At 45.4% G+C, this 27,729-nt stretch overlaps 1 protein-coding gene, 1 long non-coding RNA gene and 2 pseudogenes across 22 annotated transcripts in view; 1 reads left to right on the top strand and 3 right to left on the bottom strand.

Annotated features, from left to right (window-relative positions):
* The window catches only part of RBFOX1 (RNA binding fox-1 homolog 1), a 2,494,239-nt gene that overhangs the window by 2,459,794 nt on the left and 6,716 nt on the right, over positions 1-27,729 (bottom strand). The window lies entirely within an intron of this gene.
* LOC134738614 (uncharacterized) lies at positions 1,698-26,469 on the bottom strand. Its single transcript, XR_010124478.1, has 2 exons — positions 26,277-26,469; positions 1,698-1,871 (listed from the first exon to the last, which is right to left on the bottom strand). It is a non-coding gene; the product is annotated as an uncharacterized LOC134738614 (long non-coding RNA).
* On the bottom strand, positions 3,737-4,517 carry LOC129015073 (small ribosomal subunit protein eS1-like; annotated as a pseudogene).
* On the top strand, positions 13,609-14,040 carry LOC129015074 (small ribosomal subunit protein eS24-like; annotated as a pseudogene).

Below are 27,729 nucleotides of genomic sequence, written 5' to 3'. Positions count from 1 at the left end.
TCCACTAATAAGTGAACATGGCAGAAATACAGTCAGCATTTCCTCAGTCTTGCCAATAAAGTCAACTCCTCCGCGCACCAGGGAGGAGATGTATGAAAGGGGCAGAGAGACTTGGAAGCTTTCATCCTAACTCACTCTTTTTTGTTTTTGTTTTGTTTTGTTTTGAGACCGAGTCTCACTCTATCATGCAGGCTAGGGTGCAGTGGTGCAATCTTGGCTCACTGCAACCTCCGCCCCCTGGGTTCAAGCGAATCTCACGCCTCAGCCTCCCGAGTAGCTGGGACTACAGGCACCCACGACCACGCCTGGCTAATTTTTTATTATTAGTAGAGACACGGTTTCACCATGTTGGCCAAGCTGGTCTCGAATTCCTGGCCTCAAGTGATCTGCCCACCTCGACCTCCCAAAGGGCTGAGATTACAGGCATGAGCAACCCCACCTGACCACCTAACTCACTCTTGAGAGGCCAGAAGTGATGCTGGAACTTTCTTCCTCTGTGGGTTAAAATGGGAAAATTAGGAAGAACACAAGGCATGAGAGATGCAGCGATGGATATGTCTATATGGAGCTTCTGTCTGCATCCAGTAGAAAATGCATTTCTAGGCACCAGGTTTAAGAGAGAAAACCTGGAGTCTTGTCTGTTAGCATTCTCCTTCTCCACAAACCTGAGAGGGAATACATTTTGCTCCAACACACCCGGATGTAGGAAATGTCACATTCCTATTTCTGTAACTTCAGTTAAATCTGCTCTCAGTCCCTGGATGCCTGGCAGGTGGAGAATTCAATCTTGTCATTACCAGCATTCCTTTCCCTTCTCCATGGGCTTATGTAAGAATTTTGGGCTTACACACTTTTGGAAAGCCAGGTAGGAACTACATCTCCCCAACTCTCCATTCTTCCAGCTGCTCATGATCCATCAGCCTTTTTTGGGCCATCTGCTATAACAAGACCCTCCTCACAGCATCATTCCACTGACCCACAGGCTCAGCCCCAGGGACCCTCACTATAACAGGTCTCCACTATGCATAGGAACTCACAAAAACCTTCTCTTAATCTTGGCTTCCTCTGATATCCAGCCACTTCCCCACTTCTCACCTTAAACACAGATGGCAGCTCCTTCCCATCGTTCCAAACCTTGGGGATTGTCCAGCCAAATTCTCTTCAGCCACCAAAGCTTCACCCGCCCTCTTCAGGGAGATGATGCAAGGGCATCTGAGATCTTTGGAAGCCCAATTCTGGCCTCTCTTTGGGGTGGGCCGAGAGTGGGAACTAGACTCTCTTTTCCAAGTGCCATGTTTATCTTGTTCATCATTATATTATCTCCAATGCCTGGCACATAGTAGGCACTACAGACTGACACATAGTAGGTGCTATTAGTGTCTGTATAATGGAACTCTTGAGGTTGAAGCTATTAGCAGAAACCTGCCAAGCAAAAGGATGGAAAACCGATCACCAAAAAAAAAAAAAAATGAAAGCAATCATGGCTTTGAGCTCTAAACACACAAGGCACAAGCCCAAGTTTGGGCAATTTTAATACAACAGCCATTTTGCCTCCAAACAAGCCGGCACTGGAAACCTCCCTCTGCCTCTTAAAGAGAACCAGTTTCTCTTTCTCTAAGTGGGCAGCATTTCTCCCCGGTGGCAGTACCCAGCCCACTGCCACCAGCAAAGGACTGCATCCAGGAGCAAAGAGTTTGAGTTTAAATAATAGATTTTATAGGGAAAAACAAAGTAACATCCACATAAATCTGGAACTACCACCACTTTCCAGAGGCCGAATCCCATTTGTGGAGTCTCTTGCATGTTAAGCACCTTGCAGTCAGCTCAACTACATACTTTTGGGATTCGATGCAGAGAAGAGTGAAGGTTATCTGCAAAGTAAAGGAACCAGGGCTCAGAATTCCCAGAGCAATCCATGACAAAGGAGGTGAGTAGAAAAGGGAAGGGTGAAGTCAAAGGAGAGAAGTCAATGAGTTGGCCAACACCAAGCAAGAATCATGGGACACTTTCCACGGCCCCACATCTCAAATGAAGTCAACAAAACCCATCAATGCTTGGTGTAAGTGTTGTATGCTCCCGGAAATGAAAGCAGGGGCCACATTTCAGGTCAGTAGTGTCGCAGTAGAGGCAACAGTCATGAACTTGTGGGCCCTGGAGGATGGGATGATTCTGAGACATTGAATCCCTACACTGATCTCAGTAGAAATCTCAGGTAGGGCTTCAACATTCGTGGACCAAGGACTCTGTGGGCCTGAGAGCAACAGCCTTGGTGCATGTCCCAGCTCCATCAATCCCAACTGGGGCTTTGAACAAGTTACTTATTTTTTTAACTAACGTTATTTTAATTGACAAATCATAATTGTACACATTTATGTGATGTTTTGATATGTGCATACAATGTGGAATGATTAGATCAAACTAATTAACATGTCCATCCCCGAATTTACTGACAATTTTTATGATGAGACATTTGAAATGTACCCACTTAGTTATCTTGAAAGATACATTATTATTGACTACAGTCACGCTGCTGTGCTATAGATTTCAAAGCATATAATCCAGCAACCCAACTTCTGGGTACAGACCAAGAAAAAATTGAAGTCAATATGTTGAAGGGATCTCTACATTCCTATGTTCACTGCAGCACTATTCACAATACCCAAGATATAGAATCAACCTAAGTGTCCATCAGTAGATGAAAGGATAAAGAAAATGTACTATATACACACAACGGAATACTATTAACCCTTAAAAAAGAAAGAAATCCTGTCATTTTCAACAACATAGATGAACTTGAAAGACATTGTGTTAAGTGAAATAAGCCAGGCACAGAAAGACAAATACTGCATGATTTTACTTATACGTGGAATCTAAAGAAGTTGAACTCACAGAAATAGAGAGTAGGACAGTGGTTATCAGGGGCTGGGGTGGAGGAAAGGTAGGGGATAGGAGACACTGGTCAAAGGGTACAAAGTTTCCAACAGGAAGAATAAGTTTTGAACAAGCTAAACTCCTCTGAAAGCTCAGTTCCTCATCTGTAGAGCACGGACACATCATCGACCTTCTAAGGATGTTGATTTGAGAGTAAGAGATGATGTTCAGCACAATACCTAATGCACAGTCAGGTCTCCTTAAGCTTGAACCTGCATTGCCATGACCTCTACATCTCAGGAGAGAAAGGCTCACAGCCAGTGTCTCAGTTCCCAGTGAAAAATGGATCCCAGACCAGGCTGAACAGCAGGATCCCTAGGGGATATCCATCCCTACTGAATCAGAATCACCAGAGGTAGAGCCTGAGTATGTATGTATGTGTATGTGTATGTATGTATGCATAAGAGACAGGGTCTTCCTCTGCAGTCCAGGCTGGAGTGCAGTGTCACAATCATAGATCACCGCAGCCTCAAATTACTCCTGGCCTCAAGCCATCCTCCCACCTCAGCCTTCAGAGTAGCTGAGACTACAGGCACATGCCACCAAGCCTGGATACTTTTTTTTTCTTTTTTCTTTTTGGAGAGAGTCTCACTCTGTTGCCCAGGCTGGAGTGCAATGGTGCAATCTTGGCTCACTGCAACCTCTGTCTCCCGGGTTCAAGTGATTCTCATGCCTCAACCTCCTGAGTAGCTAGGATTACAGGCATGCACCACCACACCAGGCTAATTTTGCTTTTTTCATTGTTGTTTCTTGTTTGTTTTTCACATATAGGACTTTTTATTTGCCACTATTATAAGTCTAAACTTTAAACAGATTCTTGGACTGGTGGTTCATATCCATCAGCTCATTCAACTTTAGCATGTGTCTCGTCCCTAGTGGGTTTTCCAGAACTACTGCCTTCACCAGTAAGCTCCATGCCTTTCAAACCCAGGGTTCTCCAGCATTTTTACTTTTCTAATGAAGACATCATGGAGAGGATAAATTGTCAAGCCTTTTCTACATCTTTTCCAATGTTGTCTGGAATCAATTTATTAACCACTTCTTTCAAGTCGTTTGTCTGCACCTCTCAGGTCATGATTTCCATCATCTTCTTCTGGATTTGGTGGACTGTTGGTGCTGAGGATAAGAGGTCTTCAGTATCTGATTGTTGTGTTTTCTAGTAAAACCAACACAAAACAGATGAAAGAAGTAACCATCAGTAGTCTTGACATCAACATGAGCTTCAATCATTGTTGAACATTTTTCAACCATGGAACATATTTTGTCACAGGTAAGACCCATGCCATAGAAGTCAGTCAGGCAGTTTTTGCCCTGAACATCTTCAGTAATCAGCTTGAATTTTCTAAATGCAGCTTCATCATTCTGCACATCAGCAAGACTCACTTCAAACACAAGACCCTTGAGACCGTCAGATGCAATTTGGGTTCCTTGGGTCCTGGTGACCAAGTCTTTCCAATATTTCTTATATTGAACATAGCAGGTGCTTACACATCATACTGATCTTTCTTAGAAAATGGATCAACTATTTTCTTCTTAACTCCCTTTTTGCCACCTTTCACAAGGCACTTGTTCTTAACAACCGCCATGGTGCTGCTCAGAGTACCAAAAGGCTAAATTTTATATTTTTGGTAGAGACGGGGTTTCACCATGTTGGCCAGGCTGGTCTTGAACTCCTGATGTCAGGTGATCTGCCTGCCTCAGCCTCCCAAAGTGCTGGGATTACAGGTGTGAGCCACTGCACCCAGCTGCTATTTATTTTTTCTTTTTTTGTAGAGACAGGGTCTTGCCATGTTGCCAAGGCTGGCCTGGAACTCTTGGCCTCAAGCAGTCCTCCCACCACAGCCTCCCAAAGCACTGGGATTTCAGGTGTGAGCCACCATGCCCAGCCGGGAATCTATTTCTGAAGCCAATCAAGCGTTGAATAAAATTGCAACTTGGGCTGTTTTTCCTTGCATTTTTTACATTTCAATGGTTTTTAATATATTCAGAGATATACACAAACATTACTAGTCAATTTTAGAACATTTCATGACCTCAAAAAGAAACCTCATACCCTTTAGCTAACACCCCCTATCCTCCCATGCCCCTACCAGCCCTGAGCAACCACTAATCAACTTCCTATTTCTATAGATTTCCATCTGAATGAAATCATGTAGAATGTGATCTTTCACCTGTTTTGAAGGTTCATCCACGCTGTAGCATATGTACTTTGCTCCTTTTTGTGATCAAATAATATTCCACCATGTGGGTAGACTACATTCGGTGTATCTCTTCATCTAGTGATGGGCATTTGGATTAATTCCCTCTTTGGGTTAGTAGGAGTGATGCTACCGTGATTATTCACGTACAAGTTTTTGTGTGGACCTGTACTTTCATTTTTGAATATGAAAATATGGCACATCTCCAAGGAAGACATGTAAGTGGCCAATAAGCACATGAAAAGATTCTCAATGAAATTCATCATCAGGGAAACAGAAATCAAAACCACAATGAGATACCACGTCATACCCATAAGGATAGCTAGAATCGAAGATACAGAAAATTGGCCTGGTGCGGTGGCTCATGCCTGTAATCCCAGCACTTTGGGAGACCAAGGCGGGTGGATCACCTGAGGCCAGGAGTTTGAGACCAGCCTGGCCAACATGGTGAAATCCTGTCTCTACTAAAAAAATACAAAAATTAGCCAGGCATGGAGGCAGGTACCTATAATCCCAGCTACTCGGGAGGCTGACGCAGGAGAGTAACTTGAATCTGGGAGGCAGAGGTTGCAGTGAGCCGAGATTGTGCCACTGCACTCCAGCCTGGGTGACAGAGCAAGACATCATCTCAAAAAAAAAAAAAAAATACAGAAAATAACAAGTGTTGGTGAGGATGCAGAGAAACCAGAACCTTCATACACTGCTGGTGGGAATTAAAATGGTGTAGCCACTGTGAGAAACAGTTTTGACAACTTCCCAAACAATTCTACATAGAGTTACCAAATGACCCAGCAATTGTACTCCTAGGTATAGGCCCAACTTGGGCTCTTTTAATCTATGGAAAATGAACTATGGGTACTTGGCAAGAACAAAGAGGGAGAGAGGCAGAAATGCTGCCATGAGGGCACATTGATTGGTCTCTAGTACACATGGCTCCCACTGCAAATGGCCTCTAAATGACTTCATCAGTTGCTCATAAAAAAATCACCCTCTGCTCCGATCGTGACAGAAGAAGTGTGGATTGGACCTGGTGAGCCACGGTAAGACTGACTGCTAAACTTTATGAACGATGAGGGGATTTGCACGTATAATCTTGACTGTACTAGATTTTTTATTTTATCCACTGTCTTTGAAATCCTAACTCTTGACTAAGAACTGACTTTCCTGTACTTGTTGTTGACTCTAAGTAAATTTCCAATTCCACATACTCCAAAGATGATGTGCTGAAAAATCTCTCAAAAGAAAAATGCTAAGAATACAGGCATAGTTATATGGCAAATTTTGCAGAATTAACACAAATTGCACTTGTAGGTACGAAGCACAAAACATTTTCATGGGTAAAGAAAAAAGTGTTCTTCACTCTAGCAGACGCTGCAGAATGAGGCCAATCAAGGTGCTTGCCCAGCCAGACCTTGGGCTCTTACCTAATTTGTGTTAGAGTCAACTCTGATGGAGTCTGTATCTCAGTCATCTTTTTTTTTTGACATGGAATCTCGCTCTGTCTCCCAGGCTGGAATGCAGCGGTGTGATCTCAGCTCACTGCAACATCTGCCTCCTGGGTTCAAGCGATTCTCCTGCCTCAGCTTCCCAAGTAGCTGGGACTACATATGTGTGCCACCATGCCCGGCTAATTTTTGTATTTTTAGTAGATACGTTTCATCATGTTGGCCAGGCTGTGCTCAAACTCCTGACCTCAAGTGATCTGCCTGTCTTGGCCTCCCAAAGTGCTGGGATTACAGGCATGAACCACCATGCCTGACCTCAGTCATCTTTTTATCCTCCACACCTGGCAAGTTCTAGACACACTGTGGTTCCATACAAGTCTGTGGAATAAACAGGAGATAGATAGAAAGTGAGAATTCTGGGAGTAGAGAAGATTCCAGAAATTGTGCATATTTCCCAGAGACAGTGGCCAAATTCCTCAATCTTGCCAGAGTTTCCCTATCTCAACTCAAACCTTATGTGTGGGCCCAGGTGCAGTGGCTCACACCTGTAACCCGAACACTTTAGGAGGCTGAGGTGGGCAGATCACTTGAGGCCAGGAGTTTGAGACCAGCCTGGCCAACATGGTGAAACCCTGTCTCTACTAAAAATACAAAAATTAGCCAGGCATGGTTGTATGCACCTGTAGTCCCAGCTGCTCAGGGGACTGAGGCACAAGCATTGCTTGAACCCAGGAGGTGGAGGTTGCAGTGAGTCAAGATTATGCCACTGTACTGTAGCCTGGGCAATAAAGCAAGACTGTCTCAAAAGAAAAAAAAATAAAAAACCCTTATGTGTGGGCCTCGTTACAGAATTAATGTTTATATGGACAACATGTACATGGGTGTATGTTAAGAACATGAGTCATCCACAAGATTTTAGCAAAGTCCATTTAGAAAGCTCAATGCTTTGGACTTCCACTTGCTTTGCTGCCTTTGTCCTCAGAAGGAGGCTTCATCCTTCCATGTATCCAGCAAATCCTTTATGCAGAGATGTACACAACACACTCCTATCCTTGGCTATGACACCTTGAAAGGCTCCTCTTTGTGGGCCCTGGTGCTCATTTCAGAGTAGTTCAAATTAAGGTGATCAGCTTTCATGCCAATCACTCTACAAATCACTCCTATTATGACCAATTTTTCTAAATGCTTTATTGAATTATTACTAAAAGAAATGTGCACATAGAAGAGGTCAACATAGTACTTTCCTTACAAACTGAACATACTGGCCAGGCACAGTGGCTCATGCCTGTCATCCCGGCACTTTGGGAGGCCGAGGTGAGCAGATTGCTTGAGCCCAGGAGCTCAAGACCAGCCTGGGCAACGTGGTGAGACCCCACTCTCTACAAAAAATAAATAAATACAAAAATTAGGCAAGAGTGGTGGCACATGCCTGTAGTCCCAGCTACTCCAGAGGGCTAAGGTGGGAGGACTCCTTGAGCCCAGGAGGCAGAGGTTGCAGTGAGCCATGATGGTGCCACTGTGCTCCAGCCTGGGTGACAGAGCAAGATCCTGCCTCAAAAAAAAAACAAAAAACTGAACATCTCCATATTAGCAACACCCAGTTCAAGAAACAGAACATTACAGCCCCTTGCAGGATATTCCTGGGGTCTCTTCCATCTCTACTACCAACAACCTCCACCTATTTCACCTGACATTGTACTTTATGAGAGCAGCAGTTCTCAGATGGGGACTATTTTGCCCCCTGGGGACATTAGGCAATATCTGGAGACACTGGGGGTTTTCTCTACTTGGTGGGAGTTGTGTTACTGCATCCAGTGAGTCCAGGGATCCAGGGATGCCACTCAACATCCTAAAATGCACAGGGAACCCCAACACATACAACAGAGAAATTGCTGAGCCGAAATGTCAGCAGCGTCACAGCTGAAACCCTGACATACACAGAATCACACAGTATCTGCTCTTTCGTGCTCAGGATCTCTTTCATTCTAATCATTTCATAGGAAACAGAAATATCATTTGGAGGCAGGTAGAGTCCAAAACAAAGAAAATCCAGAGTTGTTTTTTTAATCAGCCTGGTGCCTTTAGAGCTAGGATTTGGTTTCCATTCTTTCTGTCTCATTTTCAAGTGATTTTTCTTCAAACGGCATCTGCTGGGCTCAAGACCCGGAGATCCCCACAAAGCTGAGATTCACATGGAAATTTTGTACACACCCACACAGGTATACACTTCCATTTACATGCAGACATCCACCCACAGATACACACATCTGGAGACCAAGACAGAAATCAAACTCCACCATAAAAGCACAGTCCCCCGAACAGGAGAAATGCACCATTCACTCCAGAGAGGTACCTATTGGTTTAATTCAGCCTCTGATAGTCAGGCTGTTGTCAAGCCCAGCTCTGAAAGTCTTCCCCTCTAGGAAAGAGAGATGGATTTTTTTCTTTACTCAAGAATATAGACCTAAAAAAACAAACACTTCTGCATCTCAAAGCAGGCTCTACCTCCTGAGCTACACATATTGATCAGCATTTTATTGTCAATTTTCTTTTATTTGAACTGGAGAAAAATATAATCTAATTATGTTCTTACTGACAGTTGGGAATCAGTCACACTAAATCTAATTCTCCGGGTTCTCGTGATTAAGGTGTTTAATTTGGGGGACAACAAAGCAAAAGCATTGGTCATGTTTTAATATAATTAGTACAGAATATACCTAAGGGGTTCAAGTATCACTGTAGCAAGAAGCTCATTCTGCAGTAAAAGGGGGGTTCTACCACTAGGATTGAGTTAGGGTGGTTCATGGCTGCACTGTTTTATCAATGTCTCTTCAAGAGTCCATGGAATGTGGAATGGGAAAGACTGAAATAGTCCAAGTCTTGGCTAAGCTTCTGTAAAGGGGTGTTAGGAGCCGATAAAATAACCTGGTCTTTACAGACATCCCACACTGTAGTTCTCTAAGCTACAGATTCTCAGATTTTTCTATTTTATAAACCAGTAAAAATATTTTTTTAATTTGAGAACCAACATAAGGTTGCTATTTTTTTTTCTTTTTGGTAAGAAGGAACTTTTTTAAAGTACCAGTTTTACACACACACACACACACAGACACACATACACACACACACACAGAAATTCCACCATGATTGGTCAGAATAGGTTAGGTTTTGCTGCAATAACAAACAACTCCTAAATCTTGGTAACTTCAAACATCAGAAGTTGTTTTTCTCACTCTTGCTACATCTGCAGGGAGGTGTGGGGTGCTCTGTTTCCCATCAAACTTGCCCTAAGACTAAGGCTAATGGGGGTTGCATTACCTCGAGTATCACCAAGCAGGGAACAGAGGGAGGAGAATGCTAGAGAGCCCTGTACTAAGAATTAAATGCTCCAGGCTAGAAGTCTCACACTGCACCTCTGCCCCCAGCCTACTGGCCAGTACTAGCCACATCCCCTCCCCCGCCACAGGGCAATGCATGAAGACAGGAGAATTGGATACATTACAAATTTCTACCCCATGGCATTTCATAAAGGAGAAAAAATGCAAATACAAAAATGTTTTAATAGAATATATAAATTTTTAGAATAAAGAACAATCCTCCAAAAACGACAGCTGGTGGTCTTTCACCAATGGGCACATTTCTGTGACATTTTCTCTGTTTTTCTATTTTATCCTTGACCCATGAACATTTTATACAGATGGTCCAAAGAACACCATTTGGGGACCACTGCTCTAATCAGGTGATGAAAACGGCCCCAAGAACAGAGCACAGTCTCCTTAGAAGGGCCAGGGTGACCACGTTCTCACCATCAATGCACAGACATCCACCTGCAGCATCCTCACATAGCAACATCAAACGGTGGCTCTCTATAGCTTGATTCTAACGCCCCTTGATCTTCATAATCACTGTAAAGCTCTCTGGCCCCAAGATCTAACATCGCCACTCTAGCTACATCCTGGAACTGTTCCCCTCTCCTGCCTCCTCATCCCTCTAAACTTCTCTTCACAACCTCATGTTTCCTTCTTGCTTTACCTTCCTGCTCAGCCTGGACCTTACAGTCACCTTCTTCTTGTAATGTTCTCCTAAACTCCTTCTTCCCTGCTTTCAACCACACCCACCTGGAAAATTTCCATACCCCATTGATGACTTGCCTTGCAACTGCCCAAGGGCTGCTGAATGATACTGGAAAGAATCACAACATGGATCTGGTAGTTCCACTAAATAATCTCACCATCCAACTCTAGGGTAGACTTCACTTCTGTTCAGCAATATTTTTAAGCATCACAAATAAATTCCAAACAATATTTGCTAGAAAAATTGACTTTAAACCTCTTCCGTATCTCAAAGCCCCCCAAACCCATCCCTAGGGGTTTCAGAGCCCACTCAGAGTTGAGTTCGCTCAACTCACTTCCATCTCACCCCTAGATCACTGTATCTGGACCCTCTTCCTCTGCCTTTCCCATCTCATAAGGAGAAGCATCCTTTCTCCTTTCCCAAGCTACCATCTCCACTTGCGCCTCATTTGAGACCTCCCTTTATCACCCATTCCCTTGGAACTCCCATGACTCACCACCTTCACTCCTCATTTCACTCATATTTTGCACCATGTATGTGCCAGGCGTTTAACATATAATCATGCTTAAGTCTCCACATGCTAACAAGAAAAACCTTGATTATCCCTGCTATGCCCTCAAGTCATTACCCTCCCCACTCCCTTCCTGTGTTCCCAAACTTTGTTGATCTTCATCAATCCCTCTGTTGCAGATGGCTCCGAAGTTTGCATCCTATTAGGTTGGTGCAAAAGTAATGGCAAAAACAGCAATTATTTTTGTACCAGCCTACTATCTTTTCTCCTTCTACCAAACTTTGTCCCTGAGCCATCTCATCACCTATAACTACCTCCTCCATACAGTTGATTCCCAGATCTGTATTATTCTACTGCAAGTCCATTCCTCACCTTTCTCGGCTAGAATAGCAGAAGCCCAATTAGAATTCATGCTACCAGTTTCCCACCACCACCACCACCACCACCACCACCACCACCACCATCGCCCTGACATTGTTAGCAAAACCATCTCTTGAGTGGAGCTCAAAGATTTGTAATCTCCCACTCCCCAGAAAGATAACTTCAGACTCAGCCTAGAAGTAAAGATCCTCCAGATACGGCCTCAACTACCCTCCAACCCATGTCCCCAGTGCATCCCTTTGATGCCCCCTTCAGTGGAGTTAAAATGGAGTGAGTCTTTTTCTTTTCACATACTCCTGGTGTTCTTCCACAAATACAATTTTCACCTCTTGAATATTTTCAAGGATTCTCCATGCTACACACAGTGAAATCCAAACTCCCCATCAGGACCCCAGTCTTCCCAAACCCTCTTTGCACTTTTCTGCCTCCATGCTTTTCCTTGGGCCATCCTCTTCTCTAATATAACCTTGTGTATTACTCTGGGTTCTCCAGAGAAAGAGCAGAGAGATAGAGGTAGAGCTATACACATAGAGAAAGACAGATTGGTTTGTTGTAAGGGATGGCTCACATGGTTATGGAGGCTAAGGAGTCCTGGAGTCTGCAGCCAGCAAGCTGGAGACCAGGACAGCCAATGATATAGTTCCAACTCGAGTCCACATCTAAAGTCAGGAGAAGACTGATGTCCGAGCTCAAATATAATCAGGTAAAGAGAGCAAATTCTCTGTGACTCTACCTTTTTGTTTTGTTCAGGTCTTCAGTGGATTGGATGAGGCTCACCCACATTGGGGAGGACAATCTGCCTTATTCAGTCTACCAATTAAATGTTATCCTCATTCAGAATACCTCAGAGACACACCCAGAATAATGTGTAGTCAAATATCTGGGCACCCCACAACCCAGTCAAATTGATACATAACATTAACCATCATGTCTTGCTTCTACTCTCCCCCCATTACTGCATGTCCAAATCCTTCCCTTATTACAAGGCTTAGTTCAAATGTCGCCTCTTAACTAAGCCTTCCCTGCTAACCGCAAATATTAATAGAATTGGTCTCTCCCTTCTCTGATGTCTTAAAATACATTGTGTGTTTCTCTTTTACTGTATTTATTACAAACTCCCTTATAAATCAAGACAGTGATTCCCAGACAAATTATCAAAAGAGTATAAAAGAAGTCTTCTTTGAGTGTGAAATATCTCATGGAATATAGCATACGGCCTCTTCATGAAGAAACTACTGGGAGAGAAGAAGACAAGATGGAAGAGGCCAGGGAAAGGGGGTGAGTAGAAAGCACAATGAGGCTGGGCTCATACGGTGGCTCACACCTGTAATCCCAGCATTTTGGGAGGCCAAGGCTGGCAGATCACGAGGTCAGGAGATCGAGACCATCCCGGCTAACACAGTGAAACCCTGTCTCTACTAAAAATACAAAAAAATTAGCCAGGCATGGTGGTGGGCACCTGTACTCCCAGCTACTCGGGAGGCTGAGGCAGAAGAATGGCATGAACACGGGAGGCAGAGCTTGCAGTGAGCCGGGATCGCGCCACTGCACTGAAGGCTGGGTGACAGAGAGAGACTCCAACTCAAAAGAAAAAAAAAAAGCACAATGAAATGTCAGTGGATGGGTGCCTATAATTTCTAAGGGAAACAGAATATAATCCAAGATTTTTATAGCCAACTAAATTATTGCCCAATCAAAATAGGCAAAAGACACTATCACATGTTCAAGAACTTAGAGAATATAGTATTTCTGACCTCTTTTTTTTTTAAAAAAAAAAAGCCTTCATAATAAAATTTAGTCAGCCAAGAAATTAAAAAATAAGAAACTTGTGAATTGAATGACCATGACAAAAGGCTAGTGATGAGAGCTGAATCCATTTAAAAATAGGACTATGATTGCAGAACAGAAAGAAATGGTGGTCAACCTTAACAACATAAAACAACCTAGAAATAACTAGTTTCCAGGGGTAAAGGGAGGGACTGTACGAAGTAGAAGTGGTAATGCCCTTTATTAAGTCAATTAATCAGGTCTAAAATTGAAACTTGGTTTTAAATATATAACTTCTTGTTTATTTTCCTCCCTAACCACCTGAGGAACAACCACCATGATGAATGACACAGTAACTATCTGGACCAGGAAGTTCATGACCAATCAACCGCTCCAGAGGAAACAAATGGTCTCCAAAGTCCTTCACCCCGGGAAGGCAACAACATGTACAAGACCACAATGGATGTCATCTTCATATTAATAGTTGGACTCAGAACCCATTTTGGTGGTGGTTAAACAATGGGCTTTGGCATGCTATCGGGTTCTTTGAATTATGCAAAGAAAAATGAACTCAAACATAGACTTGCAAGACACGGCTGGCATGAGAAGAAGACGACCTCAAGAAAACAGCAAAAGGAATGCAAGGGCAGAATGAAGTCAAGAGGCTGCAAAGGCCAATGTCGGTGCTGGCAAAAAGCAAAAGGAGTAAAGATTTTGCAATGACTTTATTTTCAGTGACTGTACCAATTTTTCACGAGATGATCAGTCAACTGTAAAGACTTCTACATATATATAAAACATCTTAATATTTTTCATCACCTTTGATTTCTTAGATGTTCTAGAAACTGATTTTTGATAAGAAAAAACTACATTTATCTGAGCTGACCAGTTCGTTCAGTTTCACTTCCATTTCTTTTTCTTCAGATAAATTTACACAGCATTCAATTTGCTATTTCTTGTTTTTAAAATCTCATTTTGTGTGATCAGAAGTGTCTGTTCATGTCTCTAGCCATCTCTGTGCATAGCGAGGAATGCTGTTCACTTAATATTAGGAGGTTTATTTCTTGGGGTCCTGAGATTTGGGGTAATTTTTCTCCCTTTCTGTACTTTTCTGTATTCATTAATTTTTTGAGACAATGTCACCAATGTCCTTCATATTAATATTTGGAATCAGAACCCATTTTGGTGGTGGTTAAACAATCGTCACCCACATTGGAGTGCAGTGGTATGATCTCAGCTTACCAAACCTCCGCCTCCCAGGCTTAAGCGATTCTCCTGCCTCAGCCTCCCCCGTAGCTGGGATTATAGGCATGCACCATCATGCCTGGCTAATTTTTGTATTTTTAGTAGAGACGAGGTTTCATCATGTTGCCCAGGCTGGTCTCAAATTCTCGGCCTCGAGTGATCTGACCACCTCAGCCTCCCAAGTGCTAAGATTACAGGTGTGAGCCACCGTGCCCAGCCTCCTCACTTACACTTTTACAGAAGATCTGATCATACCCACTCCGCAGAAGTCAGAATGGCCCCCACGTGGTGTTTAACGGGAGTGAAAACTTGAGTTCAATCAACTGAGGGTGACACAGAAACATCTCCCCCAAAACGCTTTTGGCAGCTCTGCTGATCCATAACCTGGCTCCATTTCAGGGCAAGACCTCCACTTAAGCTGCACTGGCTACCACTAGAGTAAGTCACATTAACTCATGACAAACACAACTGAAGGGCAAAAAGATTCTTTTTAAAATGATTTTTGTCTCTCACTTACCAACACACGCTGGCCTCCCTAGAGCCTGACTCCATTCAGCACCTGTTCCACTAAGCACCCACTGAAAGCTCAGCTCACAAGCTGAAATGACCCAGACATCAAGGAGTATACAATCCAGGGGAAAAACAGACCTGAATGCAAGTGATGACAATACAAGACGGAGTCAAAGAGCCCAACTTGAAGTTTCAGCAGAATAGCACCAAAGACTAGTTCCCAACCCAGCTCCCAGAGCCAGAGCCAGAGCCAGGGTGGCTGCATGAGATCAGCTGGGAGCTTTTGCAAACATAGATCCTAGCTGAGCCCCTAATCATCAAACTGTCTGGGATTGAGCTCCAGTAATTGGTGTATTTAATAAGCACCCACACACACATAATTCTGATGTTCCTAAGGGTTGTAGAAACATGGAACTATGGAAAACACTAAAAAAAAGGCAGTAAAAGAAAACTATAAATATTCATTACTGTCCCAGGCATCATAAGGACACTCCACATGCACTATTTCCAATACTTACAATAACCTGCAAGGCAAGCATTCATTCATGACGACGGGCTTTATCGGGATCAGAGCCAGCCCTGGGAATGCTTGAACCTGCGCTGAAGGTCACCCCTCCTCCCCACAGGAGGGGGCTCACATTAAGGAGCAGGGGCCAGATGAGAAACGGAGTGTCCTTTTATTATAAGACCACAGTGAGAGACTTTTTTTTTTTTCAGAGTCTCGTTCTTGCCACCCAGGCTGGTGTGCAGTGGTGCAATCTCAGCTCAATGCAACTTCCGCCTCCTGGGTTCAAGCGATTCTCCTGCCTCAGCCTCCCGAGTAGCTGGGACTATAGGCGCCTGCCACCACGCCCGGCTAATTTTTGTATGTTTAATAGAGACAGGGTTTCACCATGTTGGTCAGGATGGTCTTGAACTCTTGACCTTATGATCTGCCTACCTTGGCCTCCCAAAGTGCTGGGATTACAGGTGTGAGCCACCACGCCTAGCCTGAGACTTTCAAGTAAAGCCACAATGGACCACAGAGCTTAGACATCAGGGCTAACATGGAAACTCTGTCATTAAATCTTGAGATGTTATTATCTTTGCTCAAAGAAAAAAATAATCACAACTGACATTTTGAGAACTAGACATCTGAATGTAAACTTGATCTTAGAGGATATTAAGGAATTACTGGTAATTTGATTAGGTATGACAATGATCATATAAAAAATGCCCTCATGTTTTTAGAGGGAAAGTAAATTATATAGGGGTGAATATCATAATGCAATTACATAACTACTGTAAACTATTTTTTAAATACTTCAGAAAAACAAATAGAGTAAATATTGCAAACGTTAATAGTTTTTAAACCTATGTGATGGGTATATGATAGCTCATTAGTCTCTCTACTTTTATGTTTATTGAAAATTTTTCATAATAATAAAAAAAAAAAACCTTGGCCAGGCACAGCAGCTCATGCCTGTAATCTCAGCACTTTGGGAGGCCGAGGTGGATGGAGGACTGCTTGAGCCCAGGAGTTTGAGACCAGCCTAGGCAACATGGTGAAACCTCATCTCTACAAAAAATAGACAAATTAGTCAGGCATGGTGGTGTGCACCTGCAGTCCCAGCTACTCAGGAGGCTGAGGTGGGAGGATCACCTGAGCCCAGAAGGTCAAGGCTGCAGTGAGCCAAGGTCACACCACTGCACTCCAGCCTGGGTGACAGAGTTAGACCCTGCCTCAAACAAACAAGCAAACAAAAACCCTCTTGATCCCATTTCCCCCAAAAAAAAAAAAAATGATTTTTTTAAGATCTTACCGTCTCCCGGCCTGGTGCAGAGCAGAGGAAGTCGAGACAAAGTACAGCACACAAGGAATGGGGAGGGAGGGAAGCGTGGGGGAGGCTGACGGTGGGGACTCTCTCATCTCAGTTGATCCATGCACTTTGCTTCATGGAAGAAAGGAATGGAAGATGAATCATGCCCTTTAACACACAGTGACCTTCCTCACTAGTAAATGTGCCTCCAGAAGTGTCCAAGAACTCAGTGCCAGAGCCAGGCTGGCTGCATGAGAATCACCAGGGAGCTTCTGCAAACATAGGCCCCTACTGGGTCCAAATGTATTCATCTCTTGGAGAGGAGGAGAGAGGCAGAACAAGGAAAAGGATGGGAAGAAACCAGCCTTGTGCACAGGAGGATGCTGGGATTCCTCCTGCATGTTTAGTGCAATGCATCCTATTTTACAAGGTCACAGAAGCTCAGAGAGTTAAACCTGCCCAGGTTCTCATAGCTTGTACCTGGCAAAACCTGCCCAAATCTCTGTCTCTAGAGATATTTCCACTTGCTTCAACTCTGGAGCTGTCTTAGTTGTAAAGGTGACAGATTCCACTCATCACTCACTTTTGTTTGCAGATATTGCCTAAAGTCCCTTGTGAATATTTAGGTCAGGGCTATTTTTTTGAGTTTTCTGTTTGTTTGTTTGTTTCTTGGTTTTTTACAAAGCAATCTTGTAGAAAAAACCCAAAGTGGCTCCCCCATTTAAGACCCTGTAAACAGGGAGACCAGAGTCTGGACTCCTGGTCTGGTTTCCACACCTTCCTTAGATTTCCCTGTGTATAAAATCCAACAACAATCTTTGACAAATTGCCTCCCCCAGGGGAGAGATGGAGGAAGTGTTAACTTTGCTTTTTTTTTTCTTTTTTCAGACAGAGCCTTGTTCTGTCACCCAGGCTGGAGTGCAGTGGTGCCATCTCGGCTCACTGCAACCTCTGCCTCCTCAGCTCAAATGATTCTTGTGCCTCAGCTTCCTGAGTAGCTGGGACTACAGGCAGACGCCACCACACCTGGCTAATTTTTGTATTTTTAGTAGAGATGGGGTTTCGCATATTGGCCAGGCTGGTATCGAACTCCTGGCCTCAAGTGATCCACCCTCCTCGGCCTCTCAAAGTGCTAGGATTACAGGTATAAGCCACCATGCCCAGCCACTTTGCTATTTTATTTTAATAGACAGCTTCGAGGTCCAGTATGAGTTCACAGATTAGGGAAAATCACAGGCAAAGAAGAATACTTTGCATTCAAATAGTAGAATGTTTTCATTTTCAAAGAGCTCTCACCTGCCATCTAATCTTGTCTTCCTAGCAGTCCTGGGAGAGAAGCAGATGTGGTTTCCATTCCCACTTTCCACAAGAGGAGACTGAGGCAGAGGCTTTGCAGACACACAGAGGACATGTGAGGACAGGTGAAGGTCATGGTCATTGTCAGCCCCCTCCCTCAACTTGACATTCCCAGATCTGGTGAACTTCCAGTCAGAGGAGACAGAAGGACTGGATCACTCAACTCTGCTATGGGTACCAGGACCCAATTTTTCCCTGGCTAACTCGGTCACATCCTGTCTGGGATCTCCAACTACTACCCATCCCACAAGTCTCAGCTAAAACAGCAATTCAATGGGGAACTTTTTTCTGAGGCTCCAGGATTGGGCCAGGCCCTCTCCATGGCTCTCTGCCCTTCCCCTACTGCAGAACTTAGCACCTGTATGTCACTACTGTTTCAAACATGTGTCTTTAGTATGCTCTCCACGTTATATGCAGCATCTGCCAAGAATAATAATGAATGGTAAAACCTAATCTCGATTGAGTGTCGATGATGCACTTTTAATGTGACATCTTATTTAATCCTCACTATATCTGCAAGAGTAGAAGCTATTAATAGCCAATTTTCAGATAAGAAAATCAAAGCACAGTTTCTATAACTTACCCAAGCAGCTAGCTAGGAGGCAGCTCAGTTTGAGCCCAGGGAATCATATTCCAGAGACCGTGTTCTCAATTACTACAGCAGGTACCTCCCCAGAATCTATAGGTGGTTAACAAGTCTTTGTGGAATAAATGAACAGAAGTACAAGCAAATGGATGGATACGTAGGTGGATGGACAGACAGATGGGTGGATGGATAGATGAGTGGGTGGGCAGGTGGATGAATGAATGGATGCCTGAGTCAGTGAAGGGATGGCTGAGTGGGTGGAGAAATGGATGAGTGGGTGAATGGGTGGAGGGATATATAAATGAATGGATGGGCAGGTGGATAGATGGGTAGATGAGTGAATGGGTGGATAGATGCATGGGTGAGTGGATGGATAGATGGGTTGGTGGGTGGGTAGGTGGATGATAGCTGGGTGCATAAGAGACTGGATTGGATGGATAGATGGGTGGGTGGGTGGATAGATGGGTAGGTGGGTGGATGGATGTATGCATGTCTGGATGGATGGATGGATGCATGGAAGGGTGGAAGGGTTGACAGACAGACAGATGAACAGATGGACTTGAGCATTTATTCGGGGTCCTCCAAAGAATTGAGTGATTTCCCTAGGGTGTCTCATCACCTGCAGGTAGGTGGGCAAGGGGGCTTGCCTCTGTAATACTCATGATAATGGGTAGTGCTCAGCCTTAGTCACCACTCTCAGAACACTTTATTGACTAGGAAAGTCAAAACTGGCATTGATAACTAATGCAAGTTACAGCTATAACTAACAGAAGATGTTGAGCTGATGACAGCTGGGCAACCAATAATCAATAACTTGGCTGTGTCATGTTACTGCCATGCTGGGCAGGTAGAGCCAGGGGTTCCTTAATCCCTCTATCACATTGAGAATGCTTATCAAGACTTCCCCAACCATGGGGACAGAGATCTTATCAAATACTTGCAGTTCACCCCAAAAGGCTCACCCTCTTCGTTCCACCTGCACATGACCTTCGGCTCAAAGACATTTCCAGTCCTCCAGGTCAGCCCTTCTTCCAGCCTTTGAATTAACCCTGATGACTGCCTGCCCATTAGGTATCTTCACCTTTCATCACACAGCCTTTTCCAAGACTATCCTTCAATCCAGCCCTCACTAAACGCTGGAACTGTTGTTGACAAAATCCAGAACAAGCTGGGTGGGGGATGCAGGTGGGAAGCAGGCTGTAGTAATGGGGAAAATTTCTAAGCAATCTCGAACACAGAAAAGAAACTGAACAAGTAAGAGACAGGCAGTCAAGAGAAGTGTTAATTTTGCATAACTGAAGCTGAAGATCAGGAGGGCATGGCAGACCACAAGATAAATATGATATAGACTCCTTTCTAAAAAAGTGTAAACATCCACCCTTTCCTACTGACAACTAAGATCTTTACTAAAGGCAAATCAGAAAAACTGGGTATTTTATGCAATACAGTAAGAAGGTCCATAGGCAAGTATGTTCCCGACACCATCTTCTAGGATAACCCCTGGGATTCTGGTTACACCTGTCCTAAAGTTGTCTCTCACTCCTGCCGTTGGAGGACTACCGTGAGAGAAGAACCATGGTGAAGTGGTTAAGAGTGTGCACCCAGCGACCAGCCAGATGGCTTCAAACCATCAGTATCTAATACTGAGCAAGTTACATAATGTTCCTGAGCCTCAACTTTCTCATCTGTAAAGTGGGTATGACGTCATTCATTAATCAAATTCTAGGTGAACATACACTAAACACTAGAGACACAAATGAGAATCAGGAACACGCATGGCCCTGGCCCTCACGGTGACTACCGTCTTGAAGGGGAAGGATGACACGCACAGAAATAGGAAGCTGTAGCTGAACTAGTGTCTACCACAGAGAGGCACCTGGTGTCATGAGAGCAGATAACAGGGAGTTGCTGTGACTGAGTCAGTGTGGCCAGGCGTCCCTGAGGATGTGGTGACTCCACTGTCAGATGAGACCGTGACCAGGTGAAGAGGCAGAGAGAGGGAAAATCTTTCCAGGCAGAAAGAGCAGGATGTGCAAAGGCCCTGTGGCAGGAAAAGAGCAAAGGAAGTGCAAGAGCCTGAAAGAGGCCAGAGAGAGCAAGTGAACATGTGGATAATCACAGCACTGACCTCATACAGGACTTGCAAGAAATTGAGACCCTGTCTGTAACAGATTCAGCAATGACTAAATAGAAACTATCTCCTAAAAGCACAGGATAAGGCTCACTGGTGCTATTTCCCATGTGAGGCTGCCACAGACTCAGAGGCCAAGTTCAACCTGCCTGTAGACAACCTCCAAGCCAGCTGGACACACATACACCCTCAGGCTCAGAATACCCCTGACAGAGTCCTGGATGCTTGAAGTCATGATAAGTATCCAGAATGACATAGAATTCTAGCCAGGCATGGTGGCTCACACCTGTAATCCCAGCACTTTGGGAGGACGAGGTGGATCATCTGAGGTCAGGAGTTCGAGACCAGCCTGGCCAACATGGTGAAACTCCCTCTCTACTAAAAAAATTAGCCGGGTGTGGTGGTGGGTGCCTCTAGTCCCAGCTACTCAGGAGGCTGAGGCAGGAGAATCGCTTGAACCTGGGAGGCAGAGACTGCAGTGAACCGAGATTGCACCATTGCACTCCAGCCTGGGCAACAAAAGTGAAACTCCGTCTCAAAAAGGAAAGAAAAAAAAAAAAAAGAATGACACAGAATTTGCTAAAGGGGGAGAAAGGGCTTTCTTCCAAAGCTGGGCCTGGTTTCTACAGAAAGTCTTTCAGATGAAAATTAAGCAGCTCTTTGCAAGCACCTCAGAGGAGAACCCCTCACCCTGATGAATCAGGCACACGGGCAGATCCAAGACAATTGGCTGCGTGCATGTGAACAAGCTTATGGTGGAAATGCAGTGCTTTATCTGTTTGGGGTGGTTTAATCACCAGGAGAGAGAAGCTTCTAAAGCAGCATTCAGAGGTGGCTGTTGCCTGGGTTTTCTGGAAGGGGGAGGCGGTGAGGATGAGGGCTTCCGTTTCATCTACAGGCCCCTTGCAGAAGGAGCTGGGGAAAGCTTTGCAGCCATCTGCACACTGTTTGCCATCTTGTCTGGCTGGGCAGCCGAGCTCCAGATGGGGGCGGATGGGATAGCGCTTGCCACTGTATTTGGAAAGAGATGGCAGGGAAGTCAGCCCCCGTGGAGAAGACAGGAGCAGGCAGGTGCTGGACAGTGCTGCCCAGGCCCCTGGAGCTGAAGTGTCCAACCTGACAGCCTCTAGGTGCCACTAAAGCAGCCCAAGAGGATCTTCTCTGTCCATCTCCATCCTGGCACCTACAGACACTTGGAGAGGTCCTTCACATGGGAACTCACAAATGCACACTGATAACCCCCACACGGAACTCTCATATGTAACAAGTGAAAAGACAGGATGCCAGTTAAACCTGAATTTCAGATAAACAACAAATCATTTTTTAGGGTAAGTAGGTCCCAAATATTGCATGGGATATATTTGCACCAAACAAAAAAAAATGGTTAATGAGAAATTCACATTTAACTGGACCTCCTGGCAAGCCTAACCCTGCGTAAACACAACCTCGAGTTTGAAACTCACAGAGAAGCCAAGGCCGTGCTCACACACATGCACAAACCCATATGCCTTACAGAGTCAAGGGCTGTGATGAGGGTCCCCACCCTTGCACACTTCCCTGTCCTCTGTCTGGGCTCAGAGTAAACAGGGGGTCACCTGGCATCCAGGTCTAAGCTGGGCTTGGAGGTGTTCTAATCAAGCAGGATGCTGACCTGCACTTCTCCAGCTCAGCCGGGGCTGCAGCCAGGCCTAGCTTCCAGTCTCGGGCCTAGAACACACAGCACAGCCCCAGACCCCTGCAAGAAGGGTTCATCTCAAAGTCCATTGGTTCAGGACCTATCAGAAGCCCCACTTCTTTCCTCTGTTTCTGCTGCCATTGCCCCAGTCTCTGACCCTGCCACTCAATCACTCTATAAACACAGCAGGTACCAGGGGTGGCTCTGGGCTCGGCACTCAAGACAATGCCCCTGGTAAAGCCACAGTCTAACAATGACAGTCAACAACGTATCAGCAACAGCCCTGCCCCACAGGTGCTGAGTGCGCACAAGGCCGGCGCTGTGAACGTGTTCTCAACAGTGATCTCACTGTACCGTCATGGCAGCTCTAGGATGCAGACAGCAGCATCACATTATCCCCATTTTACTTATGAGAAAACTGAGGCCTGAAGAAGGCAAACACAGGCCTCGGGATTTGCAGTAACATTGCCAGGAATGTTTGAGAAAGCAAACTTCTCAGAGTGAGGCAGTCTGCCAAAGCTCAGAAGCCAGAGCCCCTGTTAGCAGGGCCTGGGGGGACTGTTAGCAGGGTCTGGGGGGACAAGTGGGTAGGGGCTGGGACCCCCCCCCGCCCCAGGACACGAGAGTGCAGATTAGTCTGAGTAAAAGAAAGAGGGGAGGTCATGCCATCATCTGCAGAAGATGATGTCTACAGAGGACAGCACCATGTGAGCCCTTGGGGAGCCGGATGACTGGATGGAATTTTGCTCAGGATGCAAATTGAGCACAGATCCCCCTCTGATCTAGACAGCCCACCTCCAGGAACATCTCACAGAAATGCAGGCACAGAGCACCAAGTGATGTGTGTGAGGAAATTCATCAGAACACTGTCTGTGATCGGGAAAAGGCGGAAACCATCCAAAGACATATCGGTGCAGGGCTGGTTAAACGAAGCCTGGTGCATCCACACGTCAGAATAACTGCTGGGAGAAGAAGGTGGTACCCAGGTCCCAACGTGAGACAATGTCAAAGACATGCTGCCTGAAAAGCAGGCTTTCCGAAGAATAAATATAGCATTATTCCATTTTTATTTTTTTAAAAAGGTTACAATAAACACTTATGTGCAAATACATGTGCTTGTGTGCACAGAGGAAAAAGATGTGGACAGGAACAGAAAACCAAATACTGGGTGTTCTCACTCATAAGCAGGAGTTGAACAATGAGAAGACACGGACACAGGGAGGGGAACAATATACACCAGGGCCTGTCGGGGGTTGGGGACAAGGGGTGGGAGAGCGTTAGGACAAATACCTAACGCATGCGGGGCTTAAAACCTAGATGACGGGTTGACAGGTGCAGCAAACACCCTGGCACATGTATATATCTATGTAACAAACCTGCACATTCTGCACATGTATCCCAGAACTTTTAAAAAATAAAAATAAAAGAAAAAGATGTGGAGAGGTATACCCCAACCCTCCCCAGTGTTACCTCTGAGAAGCAAGATCAAGAAAAGCAAATCAAAAGGAAGTTTCGTTTTTTGTTTTCTATATAAATTCTTTTTGTTGTTGTTGTTGTTGTTGTTGTTGAGACACAGTCTCACTGTATTGCCCAGGCTGGAGTCCAGGGACACAATCTCGGCTCGCTGCAACCTCCTCCTCACTGCAACCTACTGCTTCTGGGTTCAAGTGATTCTCTTGCCTGAGCCTCCCAAATAACTAGGATTACAGGTGCATGCCACCCCGGCTAACTTTTGTATTTTTTGTAGAGACAGGGTTGCACTATGTTGGCCAAGCTGGTCTCGAACTCCTGGACCGCCCGCCTTGGCCTCCAAAAGTGCTGGGATTACGGTTGTGAGCCACCGCACCTGGCCTGCATTGCTTGAATTCTTCACAAATGAACAAATAATAATTTGTATTTTTAATAAGCAGAACAAAAACTAAGAAGTTATACTCAAACCACGTGGACCCTCTCATCTGGCCCAACTGCAAGAGTCCAAGGCAGGAAAGGCAGAAGGCAGGGGCTTACCCCTCCATCAGGACAACGTAGAACAGAGTCAAAAAAGAAAAACATGAATGGATCAGTCAAAACGGCCGTGCATGTCCCCTCCCAGGCACCTACACCTTGCAACTTAAGTCGACAGGCTTTCAAGCCACAGTCTTCCTCCCCAGAGACTAGCAAGGACACAAGCCCTGGCCAGACCCCTCCAGGAGAATGGTCTGAGGGACAAGGTGGGGTGCACAGTCAGGGGTGGCAGGAGGAAAGTGGGACATGAAGCCAAGGAAACCAGGACACCCCATGCTTCCTGAAGGCCACCAGAATAGGGCGCTACACAGAGCCCCTGTGTACCTGTTTCTACAACAACCTGAACACAAGGAAAAGGAAAACAAGGAAAATACACAAAGCCCAGCCTCACCTGGAGCAGGTTAAATAAAGGTGTGTGATTTTGTCTTCATGTCCTTTGGAATTGGAAATCCAAGCTTCCTCTTCTTTGCCTTGAAGGTCCCGGCTGCTACCCCACAGCTCCCTTCTCTTCCCTCCTCCTCTTGTCCTAACTCTTTTTTTTTTTTTTTTTTTTTTTGAGATGGAATCTTGCTCTGTTGTCCCGGCTGGAGTGCAGTGGCACAATCTCAGCTCACTGCAACCTCCACCTTCTGGGTTCAAGCAATTCTCCTGGCTAGCTTCCCGAGTAGCTGGGATTATAGATGTCCACATCTCACCCAGCTAATTATTGTGTTTTTAGTAGAGACAGGCTTTCACCATGTTGGCCAGGCTGGTCTCAAACTCCTGACCTCAAGTGATCCGCCCACCTCGGCCTCCCAAAGTGCTGGGATTACAGGTGTGAGCCACCATGTCCGTCCTTCTTGTCCTAACTCTGCCATCTCTTTGCAGGCTCCCCCAAGCAGCTTTTCCTAGGCACACCCTGCCCCCTTTCAGAGCTGCACTCTCAGACCATCCCCCAAGTGCCCCCTGGCCCTGGCTCCTGCCCCGGGGCTCTGATCCTCAGCTGGTGAGGTCTAGAGGGTCACAGGGAGCCAGACTCCCTAGAGAAGCTAAGGCAGGAGCCCTAGGCTGTGGGTAACCTGCCCCCTTCCAGCTGGGGCTGAATAGAAGGGGAAAGGCTGCCCCCAGAATACAGGGCTCTCAGAGGCCCTGGGGATCTGTGCTGGCAGTCAGGAGGACTGTCACCTCAGCGCAGTTGCCCGCAAGGAGGGCTGTGCAGGAAGCTGCATGTTGCTCAGAGAATAAAAAAAAAAAAATTAAATGCACCATCTGGGTATTAGCAAGAGCTTTTGAGGCAGACACTTAAATATGCATGCCTAGACATTATAAAACTTGGGGGAAATGTTAATTCCAATAATGCCAGTTCTTGTGCTCGCAGAAACCATTCTTTTATCTCCCTTCCTAGTAATTTGGGGGCTCCATCCCTCAGAGTGGCAGCGCCAAGACAGCTGGCCTCACCGGGTTTTGTAAGCTGTGCAAGGTGAGATCCCAAGCCCTTGCCTGGAGACCCATCTGAGGAAAATGTTAGAACAGGGCAACAAGTTGCCATTTCCCCTCCTTTCTCTTCCCCATACAAAAATCAGAAAGCACACTAGCCCAGTGCCCAGCCACAGTGGTGAGGAAACCCCACTCAAAATCCTGGGTTGTGCCCCTGATACCAAAGACCTGCAAAATTGGGACTCACCTGTTGCAACCCTAGCCCAGACTCGTGTACATTTCAAGGGTGGCTGGACTCATGGCCCCCTGGGACATCAGGGTGGTACAAAGTCCTCTTAACCTAAGACTGTCAGGGTACAAGGATCAGCATTTTTTTTCCTTTCTCTTGAGGACCAGATGGTAAATAGTTCAGCATTGCAGGACATAGGTCTCTGTCCCAACTATTCAACTCTCCATTGTAGCAGGAAAGCAGCCACAGACAATATGCACTGAAATGGGTGTGGCTGTGTTCCAATAAAACTTTATTTGTATGAACAGGCAGGGGGCTGGTTCCGGCCTGTGGGCTATAGCCTGCCTCCTCTGCTACAGCGTGATCTCCAAGGACCCATTCATCTTTTAGACCAGCAGCTGGCACACAGGAGCTGCTCAGATACTTGAAGGAGGAATGGAGAAGGCAAACAGCCCCCAGTGTGCAGACGTGAGGGTCTCCCAGCGGCACCATCCTTTGCCATCTCATGCCGAGGGACAAAGCCAGAGCAAGGCTCTCCACCAAGGCTGGGTTCTCCTCCAAGGAAATGTGATAACAGTACAGAAAGCATCGTGGAAGGATAGGGGCTTTGGAGTCCCACAAACCACAGTTTGCAAGACCAGCAGCATCCTGCAGTTCCTTGCACACATCCTGGGTGGATGCTGGAGCATCTAGACTTAAAGTGAATCTTTTCCCACTCCTCCCCCAACTGGCCTCCATTACACTTCCAGCAACAATGTGGTGTATGTACACAATGGAATACTATTCAGCCTTCAAAAAGAAGGAAATCCTGCCATTTGAGACAACATGGATGAGCCTGGAGGATATTATGTTAAATGAAATAAGCCAGACACAGAACGACAAATACCACCTGATCTCACCTATATGTGGAATCTAAAAATGTTGAACTCGGCCAGGCATGGTGGCTCATGCCTGTAATCCCAGCACTTTGGGAGGCTGAGGCCAGCAGATTGCTTGAGCCCAGGAGTTCGGGACCAGCCTGCATAACATAGCAAGACCCCAGCTCTACAAAAAATACAAAAATTAGTGGAGCATGGTGGTGCATGCCAGTACTTCCAGATACTCAGGAGGCCGAGGTGGGAGGACTGATTGAGCTTGGGAGGTCAAGGCTGCAGTGAGCCAAGATCACACCCCTGCACTACAGCCTGGGCAACATAATGCGATTGTCTCAAAAAAAAAAAAAGAAAGAAAAAGAAAAGAAAAAAGATTAATTCACAGAAGCAGAGTAGAATGATGGCTGCCAGGGTGGGGACATGGGCAGATGCCAAAGGACACAGAATGTCATTTTTATAGAGGAAGAATAAGTTCAAGAGATCCATGGGACAACATGGTACCTATAGTTAATAACAACCTATCATACACTTGAAAATCACTAAGAGAGTAGATTTTTTAAGTGTTCTCACCACAAAAAAATAAGTCTGGGAGGTGATAT

This window comes from Pongo pygmaeus, chromosome 18 (genome assembly GCF_028885625.2).
Source record: "Pongo pygmaeus isolate AG05252 chromosome 18, NHGRI_mPonPyg2-v2.0_pri, whole genome shotgun sequence".
Taxonomy (NCBI): Eukaryota; Metazoa; Chordata; class Mammalia; order Primates; family Hominidae; genus Pongo; species Pongo pygmaeus.
Note: the sequence above shows the minus strand (reverse complement) of the source record. Positions and strands in the feature narration are given on the sequence as shown.